Source organism: Ambystoma mexicanum, chromosome 6p (genome assembly GCF_040938575.1).
Source record: "Ambystoma mexicanum isolate Mex_15411 chromosome 6p, UKY_AmexF1_1, whole genome shotgun sequence".
NCBI lineage: Eukaryota > Metazoa > Chordata > Amphibia > Caudata > Ambystomatidae > Ambystoma > Ambystoma mexicanum.
In genome coordinates, this window is record NC_090935.1 from 1,013,665,142 (window position 1) to 1,013,686,030 (window position 20,889).

General features: G+C 46.0%; 1 protein-coding gene across 1 annotated transcript in view; it reads left to right on the forward strand.

Moving 5' to 3' along the window:
- Positions 1-20,889, forward strand: part of ISOC1 (isochorismatase domain containing 1) — a 147,615-nt gene that overhangs the window by 84,752 nt on the left and 41,974 nt on the right. The window lies entirely within an intron of this gene.

Consider the following 20,889-nt stretch of genomic DNA (forward strand, 5'->3'; position numbering starts at 1 on the left):
ATTAACCCATGATGCAGAAGTTGTAGTGTGTCTGTTTCAGGGTGCAGCAGGGAGCATAAGGCTTAGCTGTACTAGTAGACTGGATGCTGAGTGTGGCTAACCTGCACATGCACGCTAAATTGAGAATGAGTATCCAGCCACTCATTTTCTCACATGTCCACAATACAACAACGTTTCCCATCTGTAATTCTGTTAGCTTCTCAGAAAGTAGGAAAACAAATATATTCTCGAGTAAGAAATGTGTTGGGTACTCCTGACCCCCCCCCCCTCCTTTGCAGGATAAAGCAAACCCCACCCACCGTAAATTTCCTAATTTTCTTTTAAGAGTATGAAGACTTGTGCTATGCCCGTGGTCCTAACCCATGCCATTTCCTGGCGACTGCTCCAAAGTCACTGAAGTGAGCCCCTGGAATGAGCAGCTGCATAACCTGGCAAAGCTCCACTATGGGTTAGAATTCGGAGCATAGACCTTTACATAACGCAAATGATACTCCCTCGGTCCTCGCAATAATCTGACCGGTCTATTTTTACAATCCTTATGATGTGATAGCTCAGCGGCAACGTGCTCGCATTGGAAGCAAGACGACACTGAGCAATACAGGTTCGATCCCTGGGTACGCGCTTAGAAACCACTGAGTATTAAGCGCGTTATAAATAACCTCATATCATTATTTATAACAGAATATATCAATTCAGTGATTGGGTCAAGGGAAGAAAAACAAAACCATTAACAATTATTGATTGTTTATGTAAAGCAATTATAGTGCCTTATATTACTGATGTTTAGGTTAGTGTTTGTTATTGAATGAATATTTATACTATTCCCAAAACAGATTATTGGTAAAATCCCCCGCCCCACACTTATTTTGGTTGGTTCAAAAAATAGTACACTGTAGGGCAGCCATCCTACTCTTGGAGTGACCGGCCTTTCTTCCATTCACATCGTAAGAGTTCCCTGCAAGCTTGCGTAGCCTCTGGTATGGTTGTCCAGGATATTTGACATCCACCTTCATCCTTCTTCCACTCTTCGTCACTTGGCGATGTAAGCTGTGGTGTTGGGACCATCGTTTGGGCCCAACAGTACCCACACTGGTGGACGGCTCTTTTTGTATGCTGAATGAGCACATCTTGCATGGGAGGTGGATTGTCGATTGCTCTACCTTTCTGAGTAAATGGGTTTTTTCTTGCCTCATTAAGATGTTTGTTGCTGCTAGTGCGCTTATATAGCTCAACTACAAATCTCTCCAATGGCTTCAGCCTTTCTTCTACTGCCTGCTGACTAGGCTGGTCAGCCAATCCACAAAAAGTTGAGGTGACTGCTCCGTATGCCTTCCATGTGCATCATGTAGTCCTCTTGCCGCTTTCTCCAAAAAAGGGCACAGTGTCACACCCAGTTATTACTTCAAACATCGATAAGTAAGTACAATGTTCAGGACCCAGAACTCTTTAACTCATGAGCGGCAAAGAACTGGAAGTTCTTTCCAACTGCAACCCATAGTTTCAATGTTCAGACGTTTTACAGATGGTTCCATGTAATAATGTCCCTGCAAAAATGTCTCCTGACAAAAAAGTAGTCGTTTTTTGCAGAGACATTATTACATTGAACATGCAGGGGACACCCCTGCAATACCGTTTTTCTCTTTTTTTTTTTCAACAAGGGGAGCATGTGTCATCCATGCAACCCGTCCCCATACATAATGCAACCATATATAATTTCCCCAATGGCTTTTCCCAGCGACATTATGTATGGGGACATTTTACCTGATACCATGCAGATGTGATGGCGAGAACTAAATCTGCCCTGGATTAAAGCCTTTAACTGCTGTATTCACAATATTCATTGATTGATATGTTATTTATAATGTGCCTATACACAAGTGTTTCAATGCGCAAGCAAGGGAGGGGGAACAAGGGAGGTCAAGACAACGGTCTTACTAGGCCTAGTATCATTTAGATTGTGCAAGTGCGCAGACAAGGAGTGCACGGGAGAGGGTACAGGGAGGAGTGCACCCAGAGCCGCAAGGCACTGAGTTAAGTGCAAGGAAACCTGGGACTCCAAGGGGAATATCACCACGATAGTACACGGGAGGCCAGGCGGCAGTGCAGGAAGGGCAGCAGGCACGTGCAGGGGGACTAGATGGGGAGGTGGGGGGGGGCTGGTGTCCTGTAAGACTCTGGGGAACACCGAGCAGCCATTCAGCAGAACGGTGCAGGAGGAAGGGAAGGTTCGCAGGGGAGAGTAAGAGAAAGAAGGAGAAAAGGAAGGTCTTGAGGACCTTCTGGAACTTAAGAAGATCCGGCTCAAGGTGGAGAGAGGCAGGGAGACCGTTCCATAGGGAGGCACCTGTAGAGGAGAGAGTCCACCCCCCCCCCCCCACCTCTCTGCTTGGAGAAGCAACTTGCCCGCAGAGAATTTTAAGTAGACAGCGGAGGCTCTAGTAGGAAGGTGCTTGGAAGAGGGAGTTCGAGATAGAGGGCCACAGACCCAGAAAGCCTTGTGGGCGATGCAGAGGGTCTTGAACTTGATCCTTGCAGCCACCAGGAGCCAGTGAAGGGGATTTCAGGGCTGGAGAGATGTGCTCCCTGAGCCTGAGGCCAAGAATAAGACTTGTGGTCCTGTTCTGGATGAGTTGTCAGGGCGAAGAGTAGAGTTGGGCAGATTGGGAAAGAGGCTGTTGCAGTAGTCAAGTCTAGAGAGCACCAGGGCTCTGGAGACAGTGAGCTTCTGGGGGTAGGTGAGAAAAGGGCGAATACCTCTGAGGTGCAGCTGGAAATGGGCCTTTCTTGCAAAGTCTGATGTGTGGAGAGTGTAGAGTCGAAGATTACCCCAATGTAAGGGAGGCCAGCTAGAGTGAGTGGGAAAAGCAGGAGCAGGGGTCCCAATGAGAAGGATCTCAGTCTTACTGGCATTAAGGCAGAGGTCATTAGAGGCACACCGTGCCTGAATAGCAGATACGGTCAGGCATGAGTAAGGAGGAGGCCGAGGGTAGCCTAAAAGAGCTATGGGTCATCCGCAGAATACTGTTAGAGGAAAAGGTAGGGATCAGGAGGGCCAAAGGGGCAAGGTAGACATTGGAAAGTCGGGGGGAGAGGATAGAGCCCTGGGGAAGACCATATATGGAGAGAGAGGTGGTGGAGAGGAAGGACCCAAGCTGAACCTGGGAGGGTCGGTCCAAGAGGAAAGAGGCCAGCCACGCCAGAGCTTGATCTGTGATGCCCAGGGTATCGTGGAGAGGAGTGATCAGGATGTTGTGGTTCACTGTGTCAAATGCGGAGGAGAATGAGGACCGAGTGAGAGCTAGAGTAAATGTTCAAGAGCAGATCTTCACAGGTGTTCAGGAGAGCAGTTTCTGTGAGTCTGGCTGCTCTAAAGCCAGACCAATCGTCATGGAGCGCTTCAGTGTGGAGGGCTAGCTGGGAGATGGCCAGCTTCTCCAGGAGTTTGCCCGGGAACGGAGTGACAGAGATCGGGTGATAGTTTGCTGTAATGGAGGGATCGGCAGAAAGCTGCTTTTTTTTTTAGAAGGGTGTGCACAAGGGAGTGATTGAGAGGAGAATGGAAACATCAGTGGGGAAAGGGTGATTACAGATATCGCCAAGTCTGGAGCAAGCGAACCAATGTTGTCCTTAATGGTTCTGAAGGGGTGGGTCACCTTTTTGGATGAGACTCTTAGACCGGACCTGTCTTGAAACATCAGGTGTGACAAGAGAGGAAGGAGAGGAGGGGGCGGCCAAGGAGGCCCTGAGAGAGGTAGAGGGCAAGAGGGGAGAAGAGGCTCTGGGTGGAGACAAGATGTCCTGGATTTTCGGGGTGAAATAAAAGGCCAGGGCCATGCAGAGGGCCTGGGTCGGTGTAGAAGAGGAAGATGCTGAAATAGGATTGGCCAGTTACTTGTATATTTTGAATAGTTTGGCCGTGTTGGAGGCGGCAGAGATGCAGGCTTGAATATGTACCCTCTTTTTAGGGAAGAGGAGTCTGTATTGCCTTTGACAAACTGGCCTGCCGCCTACTCCAGAGGGTGCAAATGAAGTTCCTCATTTACGTGCAGCTGCTCTGCACTTGCGTTTCTGAGCGGCCAGATCAGAGTAGTTCCAAGAGTTGTACTTTTGGCAGGCTTCATGCGGATCCCCATGACCGGGGCACGGATGTCCAGAGTGTTGGAGATGGAAAGATGAAGGTTGGAAATGGCTGTGTCAGGATGGGAGTCGGCTGCATGGGTAGGTGGTGGAGAGAAAGTAGAGGTAAAGGCAACCTCTGAAAACTTGCTTCATAGATCGAATGACTGCAAAGGAAGGTGACAGTGCGGGGTTCTCCTTTGCCATGGGGACAGGAAGCTTCGAGTGAGGAGAAAGATCAGTCAGTCCGGAAGGGAGGAGTAGTGAGAATGTCTGATGAGATGGGAGCATCCAAGTTGTGTCCAGCAGAGTGAGTTGGACCAGAGGGTAGAACGGAAAGGGACCAAGTTGAAAAGGTTGTGGAAAATACCAGAGGAGTCTGGAGTGTCCAGGTGGATGTTGAGAGCCCCAAGGAGGAGACACTGGGAGGTAGAGGAAAAGAGAGAAGTGAGGTCAGCCCAGAGTGAGTGAAATCGAGAAATCTTGTAGCCCTCAGGGAGGAGTGTGTCAAAACTAGTGACAGAGCTGACCTTAAACCATGTATCGGTAAGAGCAAGTGCATCTGGGATGAGGTGGCAGATCACAGAGGATGGTTTGCAGCAGAGCGAGAGTTCAGAGTAACAATGTGGAGCAGGGTGATACTTTTGAAAGACTCACATCGGCAGCAGCACAGGATCATGAGAGGTAAAGGGCGGCAGCAGCACAGGATCATGAGAGGTAAAGCGAGGAGGAGGAGGAGCTTGAATGGCCATGAATCACTTTGGTCGTTCATTGCAGTTTTCTTGGATGACACCACTTCACTCACGGATGACTGCAGATGCCACTTTAGGGAAGGACCAAGGGGGCCCCAACAGAGCTGTTAAGATGGATGTTACTGGAGATGAAAGCAGAGCTATTTGAAGGCTATTCATTTGTCAGCAGCACTTCGGGTGCCGGGATTGTTGCAGCTCCGTCGTTACCACCCACTGACCCATCATAGTGTTATTAGTTAAAAAGGTATCCAAAAAGCAGGGCTAATCGTGACCAGTATGTCAGTAAATAGGGCCCCTGAGATTAAGGTGGGTGGAGTAACTGCAAAACTGGTTCCACCCCCAATCCCCTTTCACCACAGTCGTGTAGTCCCAATTTATCGGTGAGTTTTAGGGATGAATCTACTATCTTTTCCACAATGTCATGTTCTCCATTCTCACCAGAATTCCATTGCAGCTCTTAAGTTGCTGGTCTCCACACTGTTGCATATGGTGGTGAGCATACACAAGTTCTCCCTTGCCATGCAACTCTGGGTTGTTGCACACTAGTTTCATGGCTTGTGCTGCGAAACGGATTGATTTCTTGGATCGAAAAATGTGAGCATCCCCCATAATAGTTGTGGAGTTCTGTGGTAATTTCTTCGCAAGGGATGCCAGAACCTGGGTGCAATGGAGCCATCGGCTGTCTCTTGACTGTCAACATTTTGGGCTTTTCCTTTACTTGGTCATCCCCTGTGTTGGTAATATTGGAAAGGGGAGAAGTTCCCTCTTGGCTGGAAAACATAGTACAATATTGCAGTGTTGCGATTCCTCACCTGAGAATCTGGTTCTCCCGTTGGCCTCCAGTGCTTTGGGGGAAGGGAGACCTCCTCCTCCTCCTCCTCTCATGACTGAGGAACTCCCTGCGGTCGCCAACTCCTGCGCCCTTACCCCTGCCGGGGAGGCCGGGACTTGAATGAAGAAGGGGGCGTGGCCCCAACAGCAGCCTCCCGAGATGGTTGCAGGAGAGGAGAATGGTGCCGAACTCCCGCACCCAGTACATACTTAACTAGATTTTCTGCTTGCCGACACTGTAATATTCTTTTCCAGCAGGAGGGTGTGCTGTTGTTGGCTTAGAAAGCCAGGAATTCATTCAGGAAGCACTGGCGCCGCACAAGGACTTTAACAATCTGGACAAACTGTTTGCTTCCTGATCAAGTTGGTTGGTTGGATAGTTAAGTAACCTGGGGCTAGTGCATGCCATGCCTCACATGCATGTGCTGTTTGTAAACATAAATACTGTGTGCACTGGGCACTGAAGTACAGCCCAAGGGGAGTGATCACCTCACCTGCCGATCTTCTCGCTCCACAACTGCCTGCAACAAGTGTGTTCCCTCCAAGGTGGGAAAAGACCAGGGCTTGTTTGACTGTTTTGATGTCTGAGGCTGGAAATAAAAGGTTTGGTCTAGCACAAAATGCCAAGCAGGAGCCTGGCTGTTCACACATTCGCATCAAAGGTGACTCCAAGCGTCCCGATGGTCGGAGTGAACTTGCTTCAGAATCTCTTGAGCTTCATATCTGTAATCAAGCTTTGAATGTGTTTGTATGAACTACGGAGGAGGACAAGGAGGAGGAATTTGGTCTTTGTGGAGTGGAATTTCAGGTAGGCACTTGAGATCCTAGCCTGTGTGATGCAGAGACCAGCGGGCAGGATGTCAACATAGCCACAGGTGGTGTGCATCCACGTATTTGTTTCTTGATGTTTATTTGTCATGGAAATCCCAGGAATAATGATTGATGCAGACAAGACATTGTAGCTGACTGGCAGAACATGGAGTAGTATGAGATTTGGCAGGCTACAACATTTCGGAGGGGGAATCTGTTGGTAGCAGTCTGAGCAAGTTGGTGTCTGTTTGCCTGCTTGGATGCAAAGCATCTCTGGTATCTTTCATTGGACCTCATGCAGGAGGACCGGAGGTTAAAGAGTATTTGTGGCAGACTACATCAAAGGCAGAGAGATTGAGCAGCACCAATGTTCTCTTTTGTCAATGATGTGAAGAGCCATGTTGATGCCCTAGATCAGGGGTCTGCATCCTTTGGCCTGCCAGATATTTTGGAGTACAACTCCCATTAGCCAAGCCAACACTGTCAATTGTGGGCAATCATGGGAGTCCTAGTCTCTAACATCTGTAGAGCCACAGGTTGAAGACCACTGTCCTGGATGGCAGTGTTTCGTAGCCTGGATTAACATTCTTGAAAGATGTGTTATTCAAATATTTTGTGTAGCTGCAGCAAGATGGGTTTCTTGATGACTGTAGCGATGCATTGTAGGTGTTCGAGCGATAGCTTGCCCAGGTATCCAGGGCAAGCTCAAGCTACTTCAGAAATGGGGGAATCTGGCCAGTCTTCAACATATTGGGAAATGTACAACTCGAGTAGGGTTTTTGGAGGTGAACAGCACGTATCTGCTGATTGTGAGGATCTTGGCTGTGAACGGGAGCAACTAGCCTTAAGAAAGGGGCCCCACAGGAGTGACAGTCACCCAAATGAATCGTGGTTCATTTTTACAAAAGTTTGAGTCAGCCCTCCTGGTACTCCGACATAAGACCCTTTGGATTACACAAACTGTAAAGCAAGTGCATTGACCCAGAAAGTAGCGAACAAAACTGCTCAGCAGACTGGTACAAAAAGTGGCAAATTTGCAAATTACTTAAGTGAAAGAGACTTGCCAGAAACGCACCAAAGCATTTTGTCTCACGGTTTATTCATTAAAGACAATTCAGCCAATATGCCATGTTGATTCTTGAAGAGGGGTCTCGCTAGCGTTTAGGGGCGTGCATGCAGCTTTTCATGGCTGGCAACCTGTCCAAGTGAAAAAGCGTGCCCTAACATTAAAATGCTGGTCCCATTTGAACGGTCCATTGGAATGCCTGTGACTGAATGCATATTTTGGAAGGTAGAAGAAGGAAACTGTCCTTTTACGAAGCAACACGATGGAATGCCTTATGCAGATGAAAGAACTTAACAGTGAGGATAGGAACGTCTGATTTTTGGAAACTGGCTGAATTATTGCTTCAGCGGAACCCATGCAGTTTTTGTTTGTAGCTTATTTCGCATAATTCGATAAAAGCAACTGCAGTTTCTAAAGATCGCTTTAAAGCAGTTCAACATTAACATCACTTGCTTCTTTGTGTGGAAAGAAAAAAAAGTGTAATATTTGCGTTTCTTCAGCCAGTAAAACGCAGCATAGAAAAAAGTGGCAAAAATGCAGCAGGCGTGGCTGCCTAGTTTGGCACCTTTGTTGTCTTCTGGGAGGACTAAATGGGGGTTGGGGTGACTCTTGCTTCCTCCTTCATAGCAGAACAAGGTAAGGGAAGGAATTGCATCACCTTTAAAAATTGCCATACCCTTGCATGTGATGCAGGCCAAGTTCCATCCCACAAACCTGCCAGCTCTGGAGGCCTCTGCAGCAACTGCAGTTCCATTGCCAGACTGGAATTCATCACTTTTCTGTGTTGCATTTGTCACCAGGTCTAGGGAATAGGGCGGATGTGACCAGTCGTGGGTCTTGTACTTGCCATGCCGAGAAATCCAAGCTCCACTTTAGTGACTAGGCCAAAGCATGTCTGGGGTTGCTTGTGGCCTCGTGCAGAAGTTCTAACCTCGTAGTTTGGGCTGGACTGGCCATTTAGGGTGACCAGCCTGATTTGCATATGGTCTTCAACTTTTAATGGTATGTTAAGCCGCAAACAATGATCTGGACGGTTGCATGGATTCTAAGGTTTGCAAGATGGGAATAATCTGGAAGCCATCCTTAAACCAGCCTTCTCCTGTGGCTCCTCCAGACTATGGAATAACATAGCACCACTCATCAGAATGGCATCAGCTCCACTTCAGGAAGTAACTGAGGACCCTGTTCTTCACGTTGATGCCGGTTGACCCCCTGTTGGCCCTTCTCTTGACCTGCTCCTTATGCCTCTTTATTCTGTCCCATTTTTGTACTGTATTTCATTGTTTGGTTTTGTAGCTAGGTTTTCACTACTTAAATTACACTCTCTTATAGTCACAAGGGTGGAATTCTTCAGTAGTAATCCTGCCTCATGGAATAGGAAAAGATCTAATTTTGGCAACTGGCCGGCTGTAACTTTTGGAGTATGGTGCTGTGTGCAGAATAAAGAAAGAAAATGACTCCTCTGACCTCTTCCTCGGTAATAGGAGAACCCAACAGGGAAGCTTCTTCAGGGTTCAGTCTGGGAGATGTCCAGTCAATCTAAAATGTTATGAATTTGATTCCCATCCTTGGAATATTCACAGTCATAGAAGATACCATCTCCCAGAATGTTCTAAGTGCTTATCCTATACCTTTTGTCTTCCCTTATCAGTTAGGCAGAGGAATTACACATGGCACTCACCATTTTAGATTTCTGTTGCTCCCTCAGTCTCCATGCCAACATTTCATCAGCAATTTCACCCTTTTCATAATATTTTTGTTTCAAGAATTGTAAGTTTTGTATTGTGTATTAGAAGGGTCTTAATTTTGTCCTTGCAGACTTTAAGTTCTTTTGAGATCACTGGGTGAACCTAGTTCCCACCCGACCGAAAGCTCATAAATTGTAGCCTTCAGATTATATTTCTTCCACAGACTTTCACGTTTTGTGACTTCCAATCCTTATACAAAATCCCCCCGTATTGTGGCTTTAAACCCATCCCACAAGGACATGGTCTGAGTCTCACCATTGTCATTAAAAGTCAAAGCATTCCCTAATTTTCATCAACCATTCCAACCCTACCTTTTTCTCTTTTAAGTAATCATTACTTAGCCCCCTCCACCGTAATTAATTACCTTTACCCACCCCCCACATATATTTACCACCAAATTCAGTCAAATAAATGTTGGATTGATGGAATGTACCGATCCCTCTCTGCTGGGAGTCAACCTCTGGAAGAGAGTTTGCTTCTCCTGCGAGTTCTTCTGTAACTCATCATCTTCCATAACCAGTTTCTATTTTATACCTTCGAGTTCGAAGGATCTGGAGAAATTATAACCCCATCTGTATATCACTCCCTCCAGTCTGAGCCATTGAATGAGAGTGGAGCATGCTTGCGTCTTGCCAGCGTGTTTATAGATGAGTCTTGATATATTGTGATCTTCGTTCCTCCATACTCTATTGGGCCCAAACCTCATACTTTCTCCAGGATCTTTTTTTTTTTCCTTCACAGTAGTTAAGTCTCACCAAATATGAGTGTGAGCCTTCACCACCATTACCTGCTCTGTGGGCTCTGCCAGTCATGAATGTTATCTCACCTTCAACCTGAAACATATTCAAAATACCTTGCACTGACTTCTGTCCCTCAATGATTGGTCCTTCTTCTGAATTCTGAAAAAACTGAGATTGTTGCATCTTTCCCTATTCTCAATTTCCGCCTCATGGCGTCTTCTGGTCGTTCAAGTTCTGAAATACTCCTGTCCAACTGGGATTCCAGGATTTCCACTGAGCATTGGTTTGCCAACAGCCATGCAGTCTGTCCTTCATGCACTCCATTACCTTGTCCATTCCATCAAGCCTTAATAATAATGTCCATACCGATACCCCTAATATCTTCTAAGATAGTTCGAATATTGCTTTTGGTAGCTCCAGGGGCTTAGATACCCAGATTACTTTATGGTGTGGTGTTCTCCACCTTACATATTGTTCACCTCCTGTCTTTTTAAACTGCTGCAGTGCTTCTTTTCAGCTCGTTTAGAATGTTATGAGACAAAACGCGGGGCAGTTAACTGTGCGCGAATCAGCAGGTGGTCATTTCCACTCCAGAAGGTGTAAGGCTGAGGCAATAGTAAAAACCTGGTTGCATATGTAACGCATTGACTCCCAGCAGTGCCAGGAGAATCCTCTCTCCCCCCCCCCCCATTTCTTCTCAAGCATACCAAACCACTGGATGCCAGCCTCCTTCACCCAAAGACCTGCACAACCATCTTACTGTTATTCACTGAGGACTTATTTAAAGCCACAGGTTCTCCATTCCTCGGGTACCTCAATAGCCGACCTAAGAAAGCTCACTGTGAATGCTGTGTGTACCATCTAATCCAGCAACCCTCCGGTTTCTCTGCTGCCAAGATCAGGAGATGAAAGGAGACTGGTGTATGCTGTGTATGGTGAGGTATGGGTCTCGATTGTTGAGTCACTCACAGATTGTGCATTCCTCACCCCAAACGGGCTGCACTAATTTTCGCCAAATGTAATGCTGTCTTTGATTCTCTGCTGGTTCGGAGAAAAGCAGTGTCTGCTCCTCGCAGAACCCTTACCGACCCTGGGTCATTGCCCACCACCATGAAGATGGAGCAGAGCGTCCACTGCATCCTCTTCGCCGAATGATCCACATTAAATGAGGTTGATGTTGCTGTTGGTAACTACCCCATGCGGCCTTGAGTAAAAATGTAGTTGGTTCTCTAAAGTGCCAACTACGCACCCGGGTATTCACTTTTTATTTAAGTCATAACAGTACATGAAAAATTATTATTTATTAAAGTAATAGTGGGGGGGATCCTGGCACTTTATCAATGCAAGTCAATTCACTGCTCTCGTACTCATTAAATGCATCCCATATTTTCCCTTAGTCCATTTTTTTATTTGAAAATATTTTTCTTTCGAAGATGGTCAAATCAAACTATTTAACCAGTCCTCATTAGCAAGTTCTGTAGTACCTTTCCACACTCCTAATATTTGTTTTGTAACAATTCGAGCTCTATACAGACATTTAAAAAAATTAAACCCTGAACTTGAGGTATTGGGCCTAATATACAAAAGGTAGGATTTCTAGTGAAGGAGAGATCTAAAATGATATCTTGCAAAAAAGTCTACTTTTTTACAGAACCAAGACATATGAATAGTTGTACCACCAGCCGATTTACAAGAGCAGCACATATCTGGTGACGGTTTACAAAACCCGACTTTTCCAACGTGACCAATCAAAGTAATATTTTAATGTCTTTGTGTATATCTTGAGTCTAAATCTATCTTCCAGTGCAATGGTCCTGAACACATGTTTTTGTTTGCTGAAATAGTCTGTTTTAGATAATTCTGCTTGCCTTTTACATAGATCTTTAATTTCAATATATTATGAGGTAATATTTGATTTATATCTCTAATAATGTGTATACCCAAGTATCAAAATTCCTTATTGGCCAAATGTAGTCTAGTGTCGCAACCCTCTGTCGTATGACAGATCTTGTGGGAAGATTTCATACTTTGAATTCAGAAACACTTCCAAACATATGTCAAACTTAATCTTAGGATCAGATGAGGGAACCAACACGATATGCATATAGGAGAAACAACTCTCACATTTCACTCCTCTGATCTCCATATCATTACAAACTATTATAGCTAACAGATCAATAAATCAAACCGTGGAGACAAAGGACAACCTTATCTCATACCTCCTTTTTATGAAGTTCTCCCATTCACTAATACTTGGGGATTTGCCTCTTTATATCGGGCTTCAGAAAGGTAGGATCACATTGTGGGGGTCCTGTTCAACCAAGCCCTGCCAAGAGCGAAGAGACCTTCATTGCCAGGCTTTTTATTTTTTTATTTTTATTTTTTTTTTTTAACCTCTGAACTAAATGGCATGCAGAGTAAATGTCCTGACTCACTGCAATATTGTCGTCTTGTCAGTCACTCTGTGCTGTTAGGTTTTGGTGCGTAAAGGACCTTTTTGCTCAACCCATACACTTCTTGTATCTCAGCCCCCACCATAGTGGAGGGATCTGTTGGTCTTTTGGGTTTCCTCGATTATTTTTGACGAATGTCACTTTGGTGATTGTTTTTTTTTTTCTTCCATTTTTCCTCCTAGTTTATTAGTATTTATTTTTTCTCTGCCTTTTACTATCAGAAAAAGCATGGAGAACCCCCCGCTCCCCACACAAAACACTCCCAACCTCCCTCTCCTTTATATGCCATATCCAAACTTACCATATATAGTTTTGTGGTTCAAAAAAATGGATACAAATATCGGCAACAACATAGTTGGCAAATTTCCATTCGCAAATGTGAGCAATACCTAGTGGAGGGGTTCCTAGTCTGGGCAGCGGGCGTAGAGCGAGAGCTTCACAAGTGCTTCATCCATGTCCTAGACTGTAGGAGAGCCACATTACACCACAGAGCACCCAATGAGGATGGCAGGCCTCGCTGGTCACCTGGGGTGATCATCCTTGTCCACCCTATCCTGTCACCCATAGCGAGCAAATTCCTAATTGAGCTCCAAGCTTGTAGGGACAAGAGGCCTCAAACGCACTGTAGAAAAAGATACTTTTTTGTGCAATTGTGACTGGAACAAAGTGATCGCAGGATTTGAGGTGAGGATAGTGAAGTTATTAGTGCTGCATCAAATTGTAGAGGCAGAATAAAAGGCAGCCGATTATATCTTATCAGTGGAACACTCTGTGAGATACTTTTGAGGAATACGAGGAGCTGGAAAGCCGCCTGCTGGCTAGATACTAGGTAGGATTACAATACAGGTAGTATGATTTGACTGAGAACTGTCAATTCTTTCAACCAGTGCTATTTGTGCCACTGAATCAGGGTAAAATGGGTAAGTTGGCAAAAGGTAATGTGCTGATATGACCACCAAATAGGCATTGGATACTGTTTGTTCTAATACCAAATGTGCACAACTAAATGCATCTTTCCGCCTGTTCACCAACGGTACTGCACTGCTGTTCGAAACTACCATGCCCAACCATGGCTTCAACACGTTCTAAAGCACTCTTACTACTCTAGGGCTATGTGTCCGGTATAAATTATAAATGTAAAAATAAATGCTAGATCTTGTTTGCATGTTTTGCCAAATCTATCCATTTCAACCGTCCTCCAAGATCTCTTGATTCATGTGTCGAAGACCTGCATTCAAATACAGGGTTTGGACCGCCTTCAACACACCGGGAGATGCCAAATATCACAAACCTCAATAAATGACACTGGAGGCCTGCCCTGCCAATGTATCCTTATGGGCAATGACGTATCCAGGCTTTCAGCTGCCCCAGGTCCAACAAAGAGCATGGCCCCTCTTCCCCACTTTACTCTGCCTACCCCTTCACCAGATTCGGTCCTGTTCGCCCCCGCTTATCTGAAAGATATAGTACTATATTTGATTGGAAATAAATGATACCCCCTTGCGCTTCTTAGCTGGTTCTCGCCAATGTGCTGTGTAGGTTTTTACTTCTGAGTTTTGACTTTTTTAATGGATTCACTCCTCCCACACTTTAAACAGAAAATGAATGTATATGTCAGTCAACCATTCTAGAATTGCATGCACACATGTGTTCAATTAGTACGTGGGAGCGGTTAAGCCACAACAAAGCTTAAACTCCTGTTACTCAGCATTCACACATCTTTCATGTCTCCTTTCACACAGACTCGCACACCATTTCTCCTTGCGTACCTCCTGCAACACAATGCACCTCCTGGAAGTTGCTATTAACAAAACATCACGTTTCAAACATTATAGCAAGCATTGTCAATCCCAATTGTTTTGGCGTTTACTGTTTGCATTTTGCATTTATAGGCCCCATGTTGGAAGCAGGAGAGTGCAAAGTTTTAAAGGAGGGTGCCATAAGGGGTGCAGGTGTGCAATGGAATGGAGAAATGGATTGCCGATGATTAGCAATAGGAGATAACCAAGCCGAGGGCCCCCTCACCAGAAAAACATTATTGAAAACAAATCCCATTCACGTTTCCCCTTTCTCCATTGTTCTCCCACCTCCTGGAAATTATACTTTGCCCACCACCTGATTGCCCCGTGAGGCTGGCACAGCTGTGCTGCTGCCCAGCCCACCTTTCTGCCCCGTTCCCTTTACCTGTAGATAAAAAGCATGTCCTTTTCTTTATACAAACGTCTTAACACTTTACTCCTTAGACAATCCTGCGGCGAGCTGTTCTTCCCCTTGAGGTAGATCCTAGACCTGTAGTAGCACATGGATAAAATACTTATTACTTTAACCTTGGGCCTGCCCACAACTTGGCACTCTGCTACAGCTCAAGTGAGCCCAGGGGTTTATGCAACTACTAACATTATGTCACGTTTCATGCCCCCCCACCCCCTTACTTCTGCTTTGGCGGCAAAGCAGCCCTGCATTCACCAAGCTCTGTGCCCTCATCGACGTCAGAGAAACAGAAGAAAGGCTTTCCCAATTCTTACATTTTAAATGTGTGCGCTAAATACTGTGGGTTCAGTCCCACAGCCAGGGGTGTTGCTAGGCCTGGAGAAGATTCGGGGCTACGCTAATGTCGGGACTGTCAGGACTCTGGGCTAGCTAGCTTTTTGGTTGTCACCCCTGAGCTTCTATCCGGGGCTACAACCAAAAGACCCGTGGCTATAGCCCCCTTAGCCCCACCCTAGCAACGCCTCTGCCCACAGCCCGCCCTTGTTAGCGATGCTAATGTGACTCCCCCTTTTAGGTGATACCCGCCCTACAACCTGCTCTCTCTTGTGGCTATGCTAATGAAACACCCTATTGGGTGAAGTGCGTCAGCACGCATGACCGGTTTATTTTAGAGCATGCCTGCCCATATGAAATGCATGCATTTATTTTTCCTTTTTTTGCATTCCCTGATGCACCCCGCAGCTGTCATAGAGCACTGTAAACACTTCCTTGAAGGCCCTGGTCTTTTATTAAAGACGCCTACGGAAATCCTGCCCGCAATCCTGCCCTCAACGTGATACCACAGTAGTTATTCAATGCCTAAACAGCCACTAAACTCGTCCCTTGTGGCATGGAGGTGACCCATGCAAATACTTAATAACCTGATGCATAAGGCATATTCCGGAATCTGCTAGTTGCTGGACAGAAAATGTCTGGCATTCATCCTGTGGGACAGCTAAGGAGCCTACTGCTGCCTTTTGCCCAGTGCGTGTATGCGCGAGTGTAGGTACCATTAACGTGCGCCTCTGCTTTCTGCTGATGAGGGCTGTAGGGCAATAACATTGAGGTTTCCCCGCCTTCTTTGGCTAAATGTGGTGTGTTGGCTTTTGAAGCATCCACCATACATAACTTTTACATTTTTATGAGAGAACCTATAACCTGAACTTCAGAGCGCATGTTTCGTGACCCTATTCATAGACACGTGCACCAGCTAAAATGCTGAATGACAAATACTAATTTTTGGGAATTCCTGAAAATTGGATGGAATTGGGACACCTGTGCACTATCAACAAAATACGTACGCCCCAACGTTGGTGTAATCCATTCGTATATATTCCAACTCCTAATGCCCAAACGACAAAAGCTCTTTGGATTGGCTGAACTATAGTCACACGCTGCACTGTGGGCCAGCAGGGAGCTGAAACCATGAATGCCCATTGGGTAGCTAAGAATCCTTCTTTGTAAGCAGGGGCTAATTTGGGGGAACTAATGTTGAAAGGTAACTAGATGATAGCACTTCCCTTTACCACAATGCAAAGTGCGAATGGATGCAATGTGGTCGGAAGGCGATAAGCTTGCATTGTTCGGTTTGATATTTTTTTTTTTTAAGGCCTCCTTTCTCCACCCCATGTCAGAGGAGCACAGGAACCTTTCAAAACTGCATTTGCGTTCCTCTGGTGTTACTGCCATTTCTTCATCTGCACTCTGTTGATTAGCCTTCCACTGGAGTAGTGCTCTGCTCATTGCTCTGTAGATTCTTGGACTCTGAGCCCGGGAAAGGGGTGCAGGCTCAGAAATGGTGCACAGGATTTACAAGAGACTGCATCAGTCTTTACGACACTTGAAGGCAATATTTCACCCAAAGCCGCTGTCCTCACTGTGAATGGCCAGACTGTGATGATTTTATATACAATGTTTTAATATTACAATATTACCCAACAGCTACAATTCTTCAGGAGGTTTAAAATAATCTATCTGTGGCTCTTATGTTATCATTATTCATGCCAGGGCTCCCTTATTCTACTGTGCCTGTGTCCCTTAGCCCACTCTGCAAGCACAGCGCTTTTGCTCCCACTTTGGGGCGCGCTCGGCTCCCTACAGATGGCAGACGATTATCCTTTGGTGCAAGGGCGCTCTTGCAGTGGAAGCGGCCTCTTCTTCTCGGTGCTGTTACTGGCGGGACACCGGCACTTCTCTGTCCCACAAAGCTTTGGTCTGTGCAGGCCACCTTCACTGTTCTGCACCCTCCACCTGCTGGCTTCCGATTGGCGCCCTCGTTCGACTGATGACTACCACTCCGACTAACGCCACAGAGTCTGAAATAAAATACATATACCTTCTATTCATCCGAACCAATATTGCCTCTAGACATTACCTATCCATTGAGCGTAGCATTCCGTTAAAATCAGTATCTACGGGAAGCCGCTGCTCCATATCTGCCTGGGAGGCACTGCCAGGCGGAACCTTGGCAGAGAGCAGAAAACTGATCACTCTGCAGTGAACTTTAAACATAGTCCGACAGGAGTTCAACTGAAAAAAATTGATTGGTGCATACAAATGAAAATATAATGGCCATCTACTTTTGTGCATTTATTTTTCTCCAATGTCGGAGCGCAACACAACTCCCTGGCAACAGCAGAAGGCCGACGGACGTGAGCGAGAGGGTGAAGACTCGGCTAGTGTTTGAGCCATTTCATTAGCCAAGCATCAGGAAGTTGCCATGGCAATGCTGTACACTGTTCCCGAACTCCCCTTTCTCATTTTTAATTTTTTTACATTTTTTTTAGATACAATAAAAAGTAAGCTACCATGACAACAACCATTGTTACTGTATTTTTTTTTTTTTTACTATAAAACTCACAAAGCAGCCCTCTGGCATCGTGGCGTGTTACAAGCAAGGCTTACTTAGATGCCGGAGACAGAAAAGACGGACTGAAAAAATAAAATACGCCCCCAAAGCGCCAAAACCAAAAGTTATCTACAGTAGCTTACCCCTGTGAACAGGTTAATAAATAGTTAATGGGTGTAGTCCTTTATGTACCCTACGCAAACATGTGTCTCCTTTTTCTAAAAGCAATGCAAGACTGTGCGGCATCCTAAATAGTTGTCTCTCAAACACAGGTATAAAAATCTCATGAAAGCCAGGATCAATAGCCAATTTAGAGAAACCTTATACGTTTTAATTGTGGATTGCCATTCATGAAACAGTAAACCCAGCTCTTTAACAGTTCACATTAAACATACTTCATGGGCAGCTAGTAAAACAGCACCACTGGGCAGCTAGTAAAACAGCACCACTGGGGCCTGATAAATCAAAGATGTATGCAGAGTCTCTTGAATAGCGCAAGTGTGCTTGACTCCCACCCATCCTTGTCATTTGACAATATTTTGTAATTAACAGCGCAAGTTTGATCGTATTAACCGTCAAATATTTTTTTGGGATTTTTATTTTTTAAAACGATGCAAAAACACAGGAATCTAACCTTCTACCTCCAACATTGCCAACAAGTACGGTGCCATTAGACGATCAGCCACTCCATTGTGTATCTTTTCCTTGAATGCAGACAGTATTTAGCAGATAAGTCGCAGTAATTTGGAAGGTTTACTTACACCAAAGAGGCCGGTTACGGCTGTGCAGTCCGGCTCAAGTGGACTGCACCTGACATGGGACAACAATGGAAAAGTGCTGTTTATCATATCATTTGCGGTGCAGCGGTTTTAGAAGAGGTTGCTAGACGCTGAGCAGCAGTGTTTAGCAGTTCTAGTCAAGAGTGAAATGTGCTGAAGCTAAACGCCATCTTGCAACGTTTAAAAGGCTCTCACGCACATATAATATCTGCACTTCCACACAGTGCAGCAGCATCTGCCGAGAATATATAAACCAGCACATGAACAGTTCGAAACCAGCTTGTATTGAACTTTTGTAATAATATTTCTTCAATTGAAATGCCTCGCCCACTAACACATGCAGCATAGATAACCCAGTAGTGGGGCCCGCCTCTGGTCACCGGGGCAGGCCACACCTGATGTCGGGCTCACCCAACTGAGGTCCTCAAACTGCGGTCACGCAGCACACGGCCAGCGGGATCACCCAGCTGAGACCGGATCACTGGGCTCCACAGAAGATGTTGGGATCACCAAACCGGTAGCAGCCACAGCACTGGGGGCAGCCAGTGAGGGCTGCACAGAGGCCGTGATCACATGGCACCCAAACGCACACAGAATAGACAGACACGAGTTGCCGCTTCCTGGGCCTCTGCTGCACTGACCCTTATGTGACAGCAGAGGCCCTTTTATTAGAGGAGCGTCATGACCTCGTCACGATGCTACCTCGCTCCAAAACACTAGCACAATCACACCATGAACATTGGTCATTCGTTAAGCACTTCTATGCGGAAGTGCCGGCGCGAAACAAAAGCAGCTCGAGTCTTGAGGTGGAAGACATTGTTCCCCTCTGCTGGTACTTCTGTCCAAATACGCCGCCGGAAATCAGGCAAGCTCTTCCTGCAGCTGCAGCCTGACTCATGTCTGCCATCAAAGAATGAAGCCCATCAATGAAAACGTGTTAAAAAGTAATGAAAACATATGCAAATGTGCACTCCATTGCAATCTGGCGCTGTAGGCCTGGGCCTAGTCGGCCTTATGGAAAATACGTCACTGCTTATGGTAGAACTTCACATTCACCTTCATCGCTGCCAACCGTGATGGCAAAAAAAAAAAGTTTTCCTCCAATCAGCGGCTGTGAAGTTGCTGCAATTTAAGGCATGCTGAAGGTTTTGCGCAGTCTGGCAAAAAAGAATGTTCTACTTGGCTGGAAAGCAGTGTGGCATGGGCAACCAGAAATGTTGAGTAACTCCAGTTGGTAAGCAATTCGCTGAATGGCACTCCAGTGGGTAGAGTGGTATCCAGGGAGTATGCCCCATCTTCCTGTTGTGACCACATACCCCGCTCATCCATGCCTCACTCAAGGGAGGCCACGATGGGTGTAACTGCTGGACGCATATGCACGCAATTTACCTTAGTGCTTTTCGTAATGGTGGTTGTGGGCTACTGGGACCCTTTCCCTCCCCAGAGAAAGGTTGGACCACACGTTTGTCAATTGTTGGCAATAAAAAGGCCGTAGGAGTTTATTGTTAAAGATATGGTTATGGAAACAATATCAATAATCGCATATCCTAATAATATCATACTTTAAACAGTGAACCTTCTGTTCAAGAGAAGAGTGGAGGACGCCGATTGAACAGCGAACCTCCTGACTGTTTGGGTGCCCGTCAGGGTCCACAAACAGTTTGTATTTTTCTGTGAGCTGTGCAGCTCTTATAAGACCCAGGGATGGCTCTGGGTCTTTGATGAGTAGCTGTGGGGGCTGGCCCAGCCCCCAGGCCAGCTGTAGCCTACTGTCTTGCCCCCCAAGGGGGAATGGGGCAGGCCTTTGTACTCCTTCCTGCCTCCTGTTGGTTTCCTATGGGTGATTGGCACCCTGTTGCTTGTGGAAGGGTGAGGTGTTGTTCACACCTCACCCTTCCTGTGCTTTGTAGTGCGGAGAGACTGCATATCTCTGTGTTGTGGGGTAGAGGGGAGCAGGCTTTTCAGCTGCCCCTCTCCCATGCTTGCCGGATGGTACCAGCAGTTACTCTGCCTCCCTTTGGGCGGCCCTGCAGCATTACCCAAACTGCTTACTGTTGTACCAATGTCGAGCAATCCCGTTTTAATATGCAAGGAAACTAACTGGCACGCACCGTCCTGCGTCGTGATTTTTCTGTTTTTGCTGTACTGCGGAATTGCAGTGTATTAAATGTGCAGCATGGAGCTTGCACTGGACTTGTATAATTCTGCCATTTTTCCAAGAGCGTTTATGTAAGTTTCTTTGTAATGTCTGTTGACTGCTGTGCAGCAACTTGCCCAACCAATGTAAATAATATATCTGGAAGAACACGTCCCTGTGTTACATACGCTTTCTTCTGAAAACAAGACATCATTGACCCCCATTACTGACCTCTGCTTTAATCACTTTTCTTTCCTGTTTACCCAAAGTAAATGCCCATCCCCGTGCCGTGGAAAAAGCATCAAGTTTTTTTTAGAAAGCATGCAGACAAATTAATTTTGATAAATGTTTTTAATTAA